A 12249-nucleotide genomic window follows, 5' to 3' on the forward strand; every position below is an offset into this window, starting at 1 on the left:
GGACAGCACATAAGGAAATGATGCATGTCTAATTGGCCAGCTATCTTAGCTGCCAGCTAACATTTTCTATCTAGATAGTAGAGGAGCTGCAAACACGAGGCCTGGAGTCTGAAAAAGAGTATTTTCTCTTCTGATATTTGGGATCTGTAGTCATTCAATAGTGTGATGTGCATGGTGAGATTACCTGTCCTCACAAATTTTGGACCAAATTCATCCAAAGTTATCATTCATTGTCATTTCGACATGTTCTCAACAAGGTCCCGCGTGATCTGGAAAACTAAAGGATTCTGTATACAACACTTGTACAGCACAGTTGTTCTGTAGTGGGGGAAAAAATGGGCTTCCTACATCATTTCTGACTAACACTGATTTGTAACAGGTTATTTTATGTGATCTGTAGCTTAAAAAAGATAAAATATCTGTATAAGAAAGATTAATTATGGAACGGTGTGAAAATTGCCAGTTGGAGTCACCTCACAGTCCCCACTGTTTGTCCCTTTAAAAAGTAAAAAAAAACAAAAAACAGTTAAAAACAAAAATTGTCTGCTGTTGCTAATCAAAGCCATCACATTTGCATCAATATATCAACAATGACTTTTTTATGAGTTCCCTTCTCAAGAGCCAATCAGGTGGACGAGAGAAAATGTACTGTATTTGGGGCTATACAAAGGGTGTACAGACATGCCATATATAAATAAATAATTTAATATCTGTAATTATAAATATTGCATTGTATTGATTCAACATGTAGTATGTGAAATTTCTCTTTCTTTTTTGATTTTTTTTTTTTAGGTGTGAATTATTCTTTATTTAAAAATTTTAATGCAGATGTCACAGTGTCCTGTCATTATTTTGGTTGGTATCAAAATACTGTATGAATGAGGGCACACAGTTAGCACTGTCGCCTCATGGAAAGAAGGTTCATATCAGATGGGTTTCTTCACAGATACAGTTCATAACAGGAAAAACAAGCAACTTGTTTTGACTAGTCAGTTCCATTACTTTGTATAATCAAATAAGGAAAGATATCTATCATTTATCACAATCAACATCCACATCTAGGCAACTGTTTTGCATTCAACTGTATTTTGCTTTCATACATGGAAGCAGGGCATAATAAAGGACAGGTAATGGCAGGTAATCAGTAACTGCAAGGCACACTGATGTTTTTGTCAGTAGTATTCATCCTCCAGATTTGGTTGATAAAGGTTTTCAGTTGACAGAATGGAGAGGAAGGGCTTCTCACCATAATCTGCAACAGTACACAATCAGATATTTATCAAACTGACTATTCAGTAAGTTCTGTGTTTGTCACATCTTGGATTCTACGCACTTAGTATCTTGTTTAAAAAAACACATTTTCAGGTGATTAGGGTTTATTAATCAAACTTTAAGAGACTGATATGTGGCCATCTTACCAGCAGTAAGGCTGACATGCTGTTTGAGAAGGCCAGGGTCGAATAGCAGCTCCAGCTCTGCTTCACTTTCTTCTGCTCTGATAGTAGAAGACAACACAGAGTAACACAATACAACACACGGTATCAACACTGCAGAGGTGGCTGATATTAAAGGCACTGTTTCTATGGTTACAATGTTTACAGGGGCACTACTTTCTTTTTCTTTTCTTTTTTTGTTTATTTAGACAGAACAGTGCATACTGATGAACATTGCAAGATGAACATGCATTTACACTGAGTACATGAGTATTCAGTGTAAATGCAGTGGACTTAGCACTGCTGCTAAATTTCATCTGTAGTCCCCAAACAATAAAACAATTGATATAAAAAGTCCATAAAAAACAGAGGGCTGATAGATAACAAAATGAGTAGATTTACATGATTGCAGGAGGATTGGACATGATTTGTTACAGTAAAAATGCCCTACTGTATTACTACTATTATTTTCCTATAAATTATAATATAGTGCCTAGTGTTGTTATCCATTAGGTGAGATATTTGTAAATTTTAACCGCAAAAAATCATCTTAACATAGTTTTAATGTAGCTCTACTAGCCTAACAACAATCAGGCTAAGTAAGGGCACCCTACAGTACATAAACAAGACCTACCTCCTCCCCACAGGTGCAGACAGGTGTCCACCAATTACAATACAGATAAGAATGAGAGGGGCTAACATGACTGGTTGTGTCTGGCCGCGTTGGTGAGACAGCTACTACTGTATCAAATCACAACAAGAGCATCAGCTTCTAGAATTATAATTATTACATTTGATCAGAATCAGAATCATCTTTTTAAAGGTCCAGTGTGTAGCTAATATTTGTCAAGGTTTAGTGGCGAAATCGTTATATACTACCAATGAATATATTTGTACAATATATAATTGCTATAGAATAATATCCGTTTGGTTTTCATAGCCTTATAATTCTTAGAGAATTGCTTATGATTAGAGAGTGTCACCATCTTGCGCCGCCATGTTTGTACAGAATGGAAAATCCAGCCAACCAGAGAGCATGTTTCAAGAGTTTCACATTCATAAATAAACAATAGAATTATTTAATAGATAAATAATAGAATCTGAATGCTAGATGTCACTGTTTTCCCCTAATTTTACACATTGGACCTAAAATAAGATATAATAAGATTTATTTCTCACACACAATTACTGCAGTGAAATGTGTGATATTGTGCCTGCTTTCAGAAATAATAAGATAAACAGATATAGAGGTATAAAACATGAAAATGGCAAATATACAGTACGTGTTGCATACAAATAAGTACTATAATGTGTGCATAAAGTGAGAGAGTGCTGATGTGCAAATGTGATGATCCTGAGGTTACCTGAGGTCTGGGGGGGGGGTAAGGTAACCTCAGGCAAACCCTGGAGACTCTTAATAAATAGTAAGGTCTATGTCAGTGTGCAGTGGTTTGTTTATCCACAGTAGCAGCACCTGACTCTGCCTGAGGCTGTGCATGGATGTTTGATTGACTTCATAAAATTAGCTCTGTTCCGCTGTAATGCATGCGGACATGCATTAGAGCACCAACTGGTGCTTAGAGCTTTCAGGTGTGACCAAAAGCAAACATTGAGAAACGGGTATTGTGTGACACCCAGACTGACCAGTTTTAGTGGGTAGTGGTTAGTAATAACACTGGGAGGGGGCACCACATGATTCTCTGCTATAAGATAAAGGCGTTGCACTCCAAAACATTCCAGCCATTGTCAAGGATGGTACACACGGGTAATACTGGACTTTTTTATTTTTCATTACAAACGGGTTTGTGCATTTAGAGTTCAACACAAAATCCAAGTAATACTATGTATCCTTTTAATTTTTTGAATGTTTATGGCTGTGAAAGCAACTACAACAAAGGTAAGTCATGAGTAATGTTTCCTAGAAAAAAATTAAATCAATTCAAAATAAGTTGCTATCTATTTTAATTTCAAATGATTTACACGCAAGTAACGGCGCATGCTCTGCTGCGACAGCACTCTCTAAACTAACAAATTTTAGTATAGAGCGCTCTTAATAAGCAATGTTCAGCTTTTATATACAAATAGGAAAGTTTAGGTTTGCATCTCCCACATAAAGCATACGTATGATTAGGACTGACTTATTTCACCAGCGCAGTATAGCTGGCTAAGATCCTCTCTCAGAGTAATGCTGAAACCGGTAAGCTTCATTATTTTGGTAGATTTTTTCTTTTGTGAATGCTTGTTAATGCTCATCTTATCTATCTGTCTATGATGTTACAGTATCTTTATTTCTTATTTCAAATTAGCCATAATGGAATGTAATGCCTGGACTTTATGCTTCTTATGTGAGTTCGCCCTACAGATTAAAAGCATTAGATCCCTGTTCATCATTCAAACTGAGAAAAAATCCTGAAATATTGCAATCATGTTACAAATAAGTAACTTATACCATGGTCACTTACGAGATAAATACATATTAAATCAAATACTTGTAATTTAATGTTGTTTTTACCGTTAAAATCATAGGCATTTTAAAAATGTGTTTATTTCGGATACAAAGTGTGATCTCACTTGTGTCTTAGGATAGATTTATTTGTATGACCCTAAGGTACTTCCATGCCAAAGGGGACCTTTGCATCATGACTTGAAGTCAAAAGTCGCTTAACCTCCCTACTACAAATGCTATTCAAATTTTCTCCCTGCAACATATAACTAGGCCTACTCGTCGTGACAGTCACACCTTCTCATATATTTTTGTTGATTTTAACTAATTTATACAATGATACAAACTAACAAAAGTAACAAGGATGGGCAGCAACACTATCAGAGTGTATCATAAGATTCAGGGAATGAAAACATTTTTTAGTCTGGATTTAAAGGGATAGTTCAATTTTCAAATTCAAATTCAAATTGCACTCATTATCTCATCCTCATGTCGACTAATGCCTGGTACACACACATAAAGACTTTCTAAATCTCAACCGATTTTTCATCTGTGAGAGACCCCACACATGAAGATAAAAAATCTGTGATTGAACAGTTTTGATTGTATTGTGTGTGGTGTGCTGCGATATTCCAAACACAGCACACCACACACATAAAGATTTTGCAGAATCTTGACCCTCCAGTCAGAAAACTCAGAAAGAGATCCACAGCATCAGCAGCGATACCAGGGGTGTCGTTGTAGCTACTCTTTCGGGTCTATTTCCGGAATGGACAATGAGAGCAACGTAATTTTGGGGGGACACTTTAGCCTTTACAACGATCCCATCGGTGTGTGTCGGTGGCTATCAGGAAATTTCCCATGTATGCGTGAATGTCTGTGTGAACCTCATGTAATGCCAGGGCTGCACCCATAGACTGTAAAAAGAATGGACGTAGCGTCCGTGACGTCACCCATTGGTTTTGGGGAGTCGTTTTTGTGACTCAAATATGGCGGCCTGAACAGCGCCATGTTGGATTGGCCGGCCGAGAACCCGCCCACTGGCCTCGAAGCAGCCTGTCTCCGGACCGCTCCAGACCTGTCACTCAACGTTTCTGCACCCTAATTGGTCAGAGTTTTAACCTTATAACAGTAAAACGGTAGAGTTAAAAAAAAATTCACCCCCCTCAGAGTGTGTGCGGGGGTAGAAACTATCGATTGAGACAAAAAAACGTTCTGACACCAGGCTTTTAAAGCAGAAGTAAGTGATATATTTGTGTTAATATAAGTCTTAAATAGTTATATCTTCCGACAGCAATCACTTACATAGAGTGTTTGGACTGAAACACGGGTCTGTCAGTCCCTCTGCTCTGCTCTGAGCCGAAGAGAAAACATTTATCGTATCCTACAGTTTTTATCCAATGAGGAGAGAGAACGGCATGCAGGGCTGTGTGTGCAGCCAAGGGACGCCGTGAATGTGGCGACATAGGGACGAGGACTGTTATGGTGCGTTCAAGGAAACTCGTATTTTTCCGACCGTGAAGTGGTACCAGTTTGATCTGGTACGAGTTCACCGGTCGGAAGTTACGAGTGGCCGTTATAGTGACTTTCACCAGTAAAACAGGTCGGAAAAACACGAGTGGGTTGCCTGAAACGCTACAAAGTCGTAAGTTGTGACTTGAAGCTGTAATTTACGATTTCAAAAGCCTGCCTGGAACGCAGCATTAGCGAAAACAACCGGACCACTTACTTCTGCTTTAACATGTTTACTGAGGATGTAAAGTCGGCGATTTTAACATGGGGGTCTATGGGGAATGCTCCCTTCTGACACCAGCCCCCAGAGGAATCCGAGGGGATTGCAGTTTTTTGAACGCGGAAGTGAGCTTCACTTCTCAGACCGACAACTGCCCCCTTGGCTGCACCGTGGCCAGGGCCGGCCCAAGCCTCCATGGGGCCCTAAGCTAAATCTTTATTTTGGTGCCCTCTATTACTGCCAAAAATATGCTACTATTTCATTTTTTTACTCTGTCATTACGAATCATCATACCCTGGCAGTTTTTTACCCATCTATGTTTTTTATTCTGAAATGGCACCAAATTCAGCTAAAAAGTGCAGCCTGGGGGTTGATTTACATTTAATCTTCAATGTCACCTATAGGTCGACTAAAATTAAAAAAATAAACAATGCATAGACAATAGATACAATACATAAGCAATGCATTTACTGTAAACACATCATCTTTAAAATATTTGGTTTTAAATATACTGCAAAGGAAAAGTGCAACAACAATTTGAAATGCAATAATTTAATACGTTTTTTGTAATTACGCAGTGTTTCTCTAAGGATCGACAAAAGTTACGCACTACAATTTGAAAAAGTTTCTTGCCTTTTGGGGGCCCCGAGCAGGTGCTTAGTTCGCTTATACTTTGGGCCGGCTCTGACCGTGGCTCTCTGTGGGGTTGCCGGTGTTGTGCGGAGAAGTGGCTTGCCGCAAGCAGCATGCAGAGCTCGGCAAATAGGCACTTCTCTGCACAACACCGGCTTTCCACACACAAGATGACTTTAGAAAAAATTAAATACGTCTATATTTCAAGCTTGTTTGTAGCGGAAGCTCCTCTTCCTGGTTCGTTCAATTTAGATGGACCAGGGTCCTCTTCTGGTCCGTCCAAATTTGGCACAAAAAAGGCACCTTGCTTATATCCTCTTAGCATAAATAATAACAAAACCCAGGCCTACATGTGTTGAAGTGCAGGATCAATATCAAAACTATCAACTATCGCTTCTGCACACATGCGCCAACATTTTTTTTCTTCCTTTTTTTCCTACCACACTGGCGTGAACTGTTCACTTGACAGAGCTGTGCGCTATGGACGTGCATGAACAAACTGATATGTCGCACTAAATTTCCCTATGTAAATTAAACTGAGTAGACCAATCAGTTCATGGAAAAACATTAATTCATTGATGTAAATTGGGTGATTTGTGTAAATACAGAGCCCAGAGACAGCGTTGCTCTTCTGTCAACATCTGAACAAACATAACAACTAATCAATGAGACCAACATTTGTCTCCTAAACCAGTCGGCGGTAAACCTCTACAAACCTGTGGATAAATTCTAATCAGCTTGTTTTCTCCCCTGGGATGACAACGCAGGTTGACCGGCCGATCACCCCAGGAGACCGGCTGCTGCCTCTGAGATGACCTGCTGCTCCCACAGGTGAACTTCACTTCTACCAAAACATTGGAACTAACTTCCAAACAGGCGTCATTTGGATAAACTGACCACATGTTGGGGATCTAAACGGTTACTTTCTCACATGAAGAAATATCAAAACTTAAAGCAGAAGTAAGCGATCTGGTTGTTTTGGCTTTGGTCTGGTCGTTTGGCTAACTTCTTGTCAGCAGATGGAGTTAGCAGTCCCCGCCCTCGTCCCTACATCACCACATTCACGCGCATCCCTTGGCTGCACACACAGAGAGGACCGCCCCTTTATGCCGTTCTCTCTCCACATTGGATAAAGGTTGTAGGATACAAGGAAAGTTTTCTCCTCGGCTTACAGCAGAGCAGAGTGACTGAGTCCATGTTTCGGACCAAACACTCTATATAAGTGATTGCTGTCGGAAGATATGACTATTTAAGACTTAACACAAACATTCTGCTTTCTGCTTTAGTAAAGTGACATCGCCTGGTTTGTCTGCACATGTGACCAAAGTAAACAAAACAATGTTAATTATTTCTAACATGTTAAAGCAGAAGTAAGCGATATTTTTGTGTTAATATAAGTCTTAAATAGTTATCTTCCGACAGCAATCACTTACATAGAGTGTTTGGACCGAAACACGGGTCTCTCAGTTACTCTGCTCTGCTCTGACCAGAGGAGAAAACTTTTCTCGTATCCTACAATTTTTATCCAATGAGGAGAGAGAACGGCATGAAGGGCTGTGTGTGCAGCCAAGGGATGCGCCTGAATGTGGTGGCATAGGGACGAGGACCAATAGATTCATGACGAGGGCGGGGTCTGCTAACTCCGTCGGCTGACAAGACTTTATGGTGCGTTCAGGGCAGCCCGTAACTCGTGTTTTTCCGACCTGTGAAGTCGTACCAGTTCGATCTGGTACGAGTTCACGGGTCGGAAGTTACGAGTGGCCGTTATAGTGACTTTCACAGGTAAAACAGGTCAGAAAAACACGAGTGGGTTGCCTGGAACGCTACAAAGTCGTAAGTCGTGACTTGAAGCTGTAATTTACGGTTTCAAAAGCCTGCCTGGAACGCAGCATTAGCCAAAACGACCAGATCGCTTACTTCTGCTTTAAATGTTTAAAATTAATCACCAAAATGAACGTGTTAACTTTTGCAGCACTAAAAATGCATTAAACTGTTATGTCTGTGTAAATAATTGTATTTCTGTGTCACTTAAATGTTATTTTCTTGAAGGTGCCATTTCATCCACAAGCCAACAGAGAACTTTAACTTTCTTCTAATTTTATTTGCTGGAAACCTGTTCACATTGTCACAGCTATGAGGTATGAGGTAATCTCTTACCTTTCAGAGATATGTCTCCAGTGATGGTCTCTCAGTGACAACATTTTCTGTATGAAAATTAAAGCAGAAGTAAGTGGTCCGGTCGTTTTCGCTAATGCTGCGTTCCAGGCAGGCTTTTGAAATCGTAAATTACAGCTTCAAGTCACAACTTACGACTTTGTAGCGTTTCAGGCAACCCACTCGTGTTTTTCCGACCTGTTTTACCGGTGAAAGTCACTATAACAGCCACTCGTAACTTCCGACCGGTGAACTCGTACCAGATCGAACTGGTATGACTTCACGGTCGGAAAAATACGACTTTCCTTGAACGCACCATAACAGTCCTCGTCCCTACGTCGCCACATTCACGGCGTTCCTTGGCTGCACACACAGCCCTGCATGCCGTTCTCTCTCCTCATTGGATAAAAACTGTAGGATACGATAAATGTTTTCTCTTCGGCTCAGAGCAGAGCAGAGTGACTGACAGACCCGTGTTTCGGTCCAAACACTCTATGTAAGTGATTGCTGTCGGAAGATATAACTATTTAAGACTTATATTAACACAAATATATCACTTACTTCTGCTTTAATGAGTGGCTCAGACCAGACCACCCCTACTGTATACTTTTCTCTTTGTGAGGTTGTTTTGTTTTATGCTGTCTTTATGCAAAAACGATTTCCTCTTGTGGAACATGTAGATCTCGGATAAACTCAACAATTATGCACTGTGTGCACTTTACAACATTTACATTATTTATTTTCAGTTTAACTGAAGGGTTTTTTTGTGTGTGTTTGTGTGATTTTGCATCATTCCAGTTTTCCCATTGCAAAGTCATGGCTCTGGCTTCTGTTGTTTTTCATTCCCTTGCCCTATTTATGGTAAGTAGCAAAGGCCTAATTTAAGCCAATGTAATTAATTTGTAAGAATTACTTCGAAATGGTTTTACTCCAGTTTCTTTTAAATCAGGTATTTGACAAGCCCCAACCTTCAAGGCAAACTGCCGTTGTCCAGTGAAAGAAAACTGATGGACGATGATTTCAACATCACCCTAAACTTTGGGTAAGAGATCAAACCTTTTTGGCCATAGGTTCGGAAGTTAGGACATTTTATTCAAATGGTGTAATATTGTTTAGAAACTTTAGTTTGTTAGTACATACATAACTTTTAATTTTAGGTAAGTCTAACTTACTTAACTTAAGGTTCTCAAAATTACACAAAAATACAATTACATCCATCTGACATCCACATTCCATAGTTTTTGTTCTGCTGTTTTGCTTCTCTTTCCTCCTTTATTTGAGAAAGTTAGGGTTTACTGAACATACTACTCAAAGTAGCATATTGTTAGCGAACGTGTTGTGTCGCTCGTGAACGTCTGTGTAGCACATTCAGTGAACGTACCATTCATCAGCACATTCACTGAATGAACTGTCACTCAGGGCTGAACATACTGATGAACGATATGTTCACTGAATGTACTACACAGACGTTCACACATTGACTCGTTCGCAAACCTCAAGTTCACTGAACATATACTACAGAAAGTAGTGTTGTGTTGCTTGCAAAAATCTGTGTAGTACATTCAGTGAACGTATCAGTATGTGACATACTGATAAGTTCACTGAACGTTCTACACAGTAAATGTGAGCCTCAGGCCTGAATCATGAATGGTTCGGTTCAGTGAGCCAGACTAAACACTAGGCAGTCAGGGTTGCCACCAAGCATTGAATGATTTGGAACGGATCTCTTGAACGACTCTTTTTAATGAACTGATTCTAGTGATTCAGTACTCTAAGGGCTGGATTTGCTAAGATCCCAGATAGTGGGCGCTAAATTGTTTGCGCCCGCTAAAATATTGCGTGTTTGGTTAGCGCAATGACAGCATGTGTGTCCATCTCTCTCACGCTCTGTTTAGATAAATAAACACAAATCGCTACAGGGCCCAACTCGTCATGTAGTGACGAACAGGCAGCTGCTGCAGCGACAATCACACACTTATAATATGTGTGTGTGCCGCCCATGATCAAGTGGATTATAACGGCGCGTAAAATAAATTTAACACGGCTGAAAAACTGTTACAGAATTACCCAGACGTGAGGAAATGCAGAGATGTAAGATCATGGGGCTCTGACAGGTACCAAATCAATAAACGCATAAATTTTGTCAAAGTTGTATCAGTTACTACTACTTCTCTTCCTGGTTTGGTAATCACATTGCACGTGCTAAATCAATCTATTTGCATCTACTCCTCCCAGTATTTTGCACGTTCTGGCTGAAACGCCCATATTTACATATTCATCAAGGCAAACATGCTAAATGGATTGCACTTCCTATTTTGCCCATTTGAGAGACGCAATCCTTGGTGCGTCCGGTTAGTAGATCAGGTTCCACATGTGTTTGCGCGTGCAAACACGTTTGCACACGTTTTAATACACGCAAACCTTTAGTAGATCCGGCCCTACTGTTTGCCCATCACTATTTACTTTATGTGACTACAAATAGGGATGCTTAAGTTGTAAACCTGAGTTTGAGAGGTGCATTTGAACTCAGTCTCACTCAGATGACCAAGCAGCTGACTGTTGCAACCTCTGAGGTCACTGACACACAGGTATCAGATTATTAGGAACAAGGATGTTTGTGGTGTTCATAACCTACTTTATTGTCCAAGTCCAACACACACTGACAGGTTGACAGCCAATTTGAGTGCTCAGGGAAAAATGATGTGTCTGTCTGATTCTCTATCTCTATACAATCTGTCACTCTTGACCTTAAGGTCATGGGTTTGTTGACTCACCCCTAGGAGCCCCCACTCTCAAAATGGGGACATTTTCTAGTTTTTTTTCTTTTTTCTTCCAATACCATTTTATCAAATTGATTTTAACAAAAGGTATTGTTAAGAATCAGTATTTAAGTCAAGGTATCACTGTCATGTTTACAATAGGTTTTAAATGATCCATTAAAATGACCCAGTCTAGACAAGTGGAATTTGAGTATATCTGACCTGTTTTGTTCAAAGTATATTAGATTAGATTAGATCATATTTATTTCAAACCAAACAAAATGATATCTCACGCATGGCATAACAAGAATTATGATTGAAACAATCAATCAGTGAAACTCTATTAGCTCTTTGACGATGAGACAGTCATTTACATACAATTTGGCATTATTTTCTTTCAAACAATTCATCCACTTTACTATCCATTAATGAAATTAAATTGCACATTTTAGAATCCTCCTTACACCGGGACCATTGACCTATAGAATATCATCATTTGTTTTCATCTGTCTTTTCAGAGCAAGAACAGACGTTCAGACGATCACATCTTGGAAAGCTCCCATCATCTGGGAGGGGGTGTTTAACCCCCATCTTCTCGACCAAATGCATGTCAAACACAATTCTTCTGTGGCCCTCACTGTGTTTGCTGTTGGAAGGTTTGTACATTGTGTTTATATTATTTTTCAATACCTGGGTGCAGAAGAAACCACCGGAACAAAAAGTACAGTTAGACCAGTTACAGACTGAACATAAGGTAAATATTGTAGACCAACTTCTTACGTCACAATGTTTTTTTCCCACGGTAGAGAAAGAGGGGTATTTGTTTTATTCTTCCTTTTTAATGCCCTGTTTCATAGTGTTCCCAAGAATCCCCTGAACCCGACGTCATCCCTCAGATTTTATGTGCCCATTCAAATGGGCACAGACATTGTTTTCACTATTGGTGAACACTTCCACTTGTGCGGCATCATGTGCAATGTTCCGAAATCCAAAGAAAATATTTTACTATTGATGAAGACTAAAAGCGATAAGATGGAATGGAGAGAAAAAAACATAATATTTTTGTGGTATTTTTCACATAATTATAATTTATAG

General features: G+C 39.5%; 1 long non-coding RNA gene and 1 pseudogene across 1 annotated transcript; one reads left to right on the forward strand and one right to left on the reverse strand.

Annotated features, from left to right (window-relative positions):
* Window positions 1-1067: 1067 nt before the first annotated feature.
* On the reverse strand, window positions 1068-2206 carry LOC146990360 (uncharacterized). Its single transcript, XR_015035660.1, has 3 exons — window positions 2068-2206; window positions 1419-1495; window positions 1068-1252 (listed from the first exon to the last, which is right to left on the reverse strand). It is a non-coding gene; the product is annotated as an uncharacterized LOC146990360 (long non-coding RNA).
* A 6175-nt stretch (window positions 2207-8381) lies between these two features.
* Window positions 8382-12249, forward strand: part of LOC146990361 (alpha-1,3-galactosyltransferase 2-like) — a 7276-nt pseudogene continuing 3408 nt past the window's right edge.

Source organism: Trachurus japonicus, chromosome 3 (genome assembly GCF_045865225.1).
Source record: "Trachurus japonicus isolate A0001 chromosome 3, Traja_1.0".
In the NCBI taxonomy this organism is placed as follows: Eukaryota; Metazoa; Chordata; class Actinopteri; order Carangiformes; family Carangidae; genus Trachurus; species Trachurus japonicus.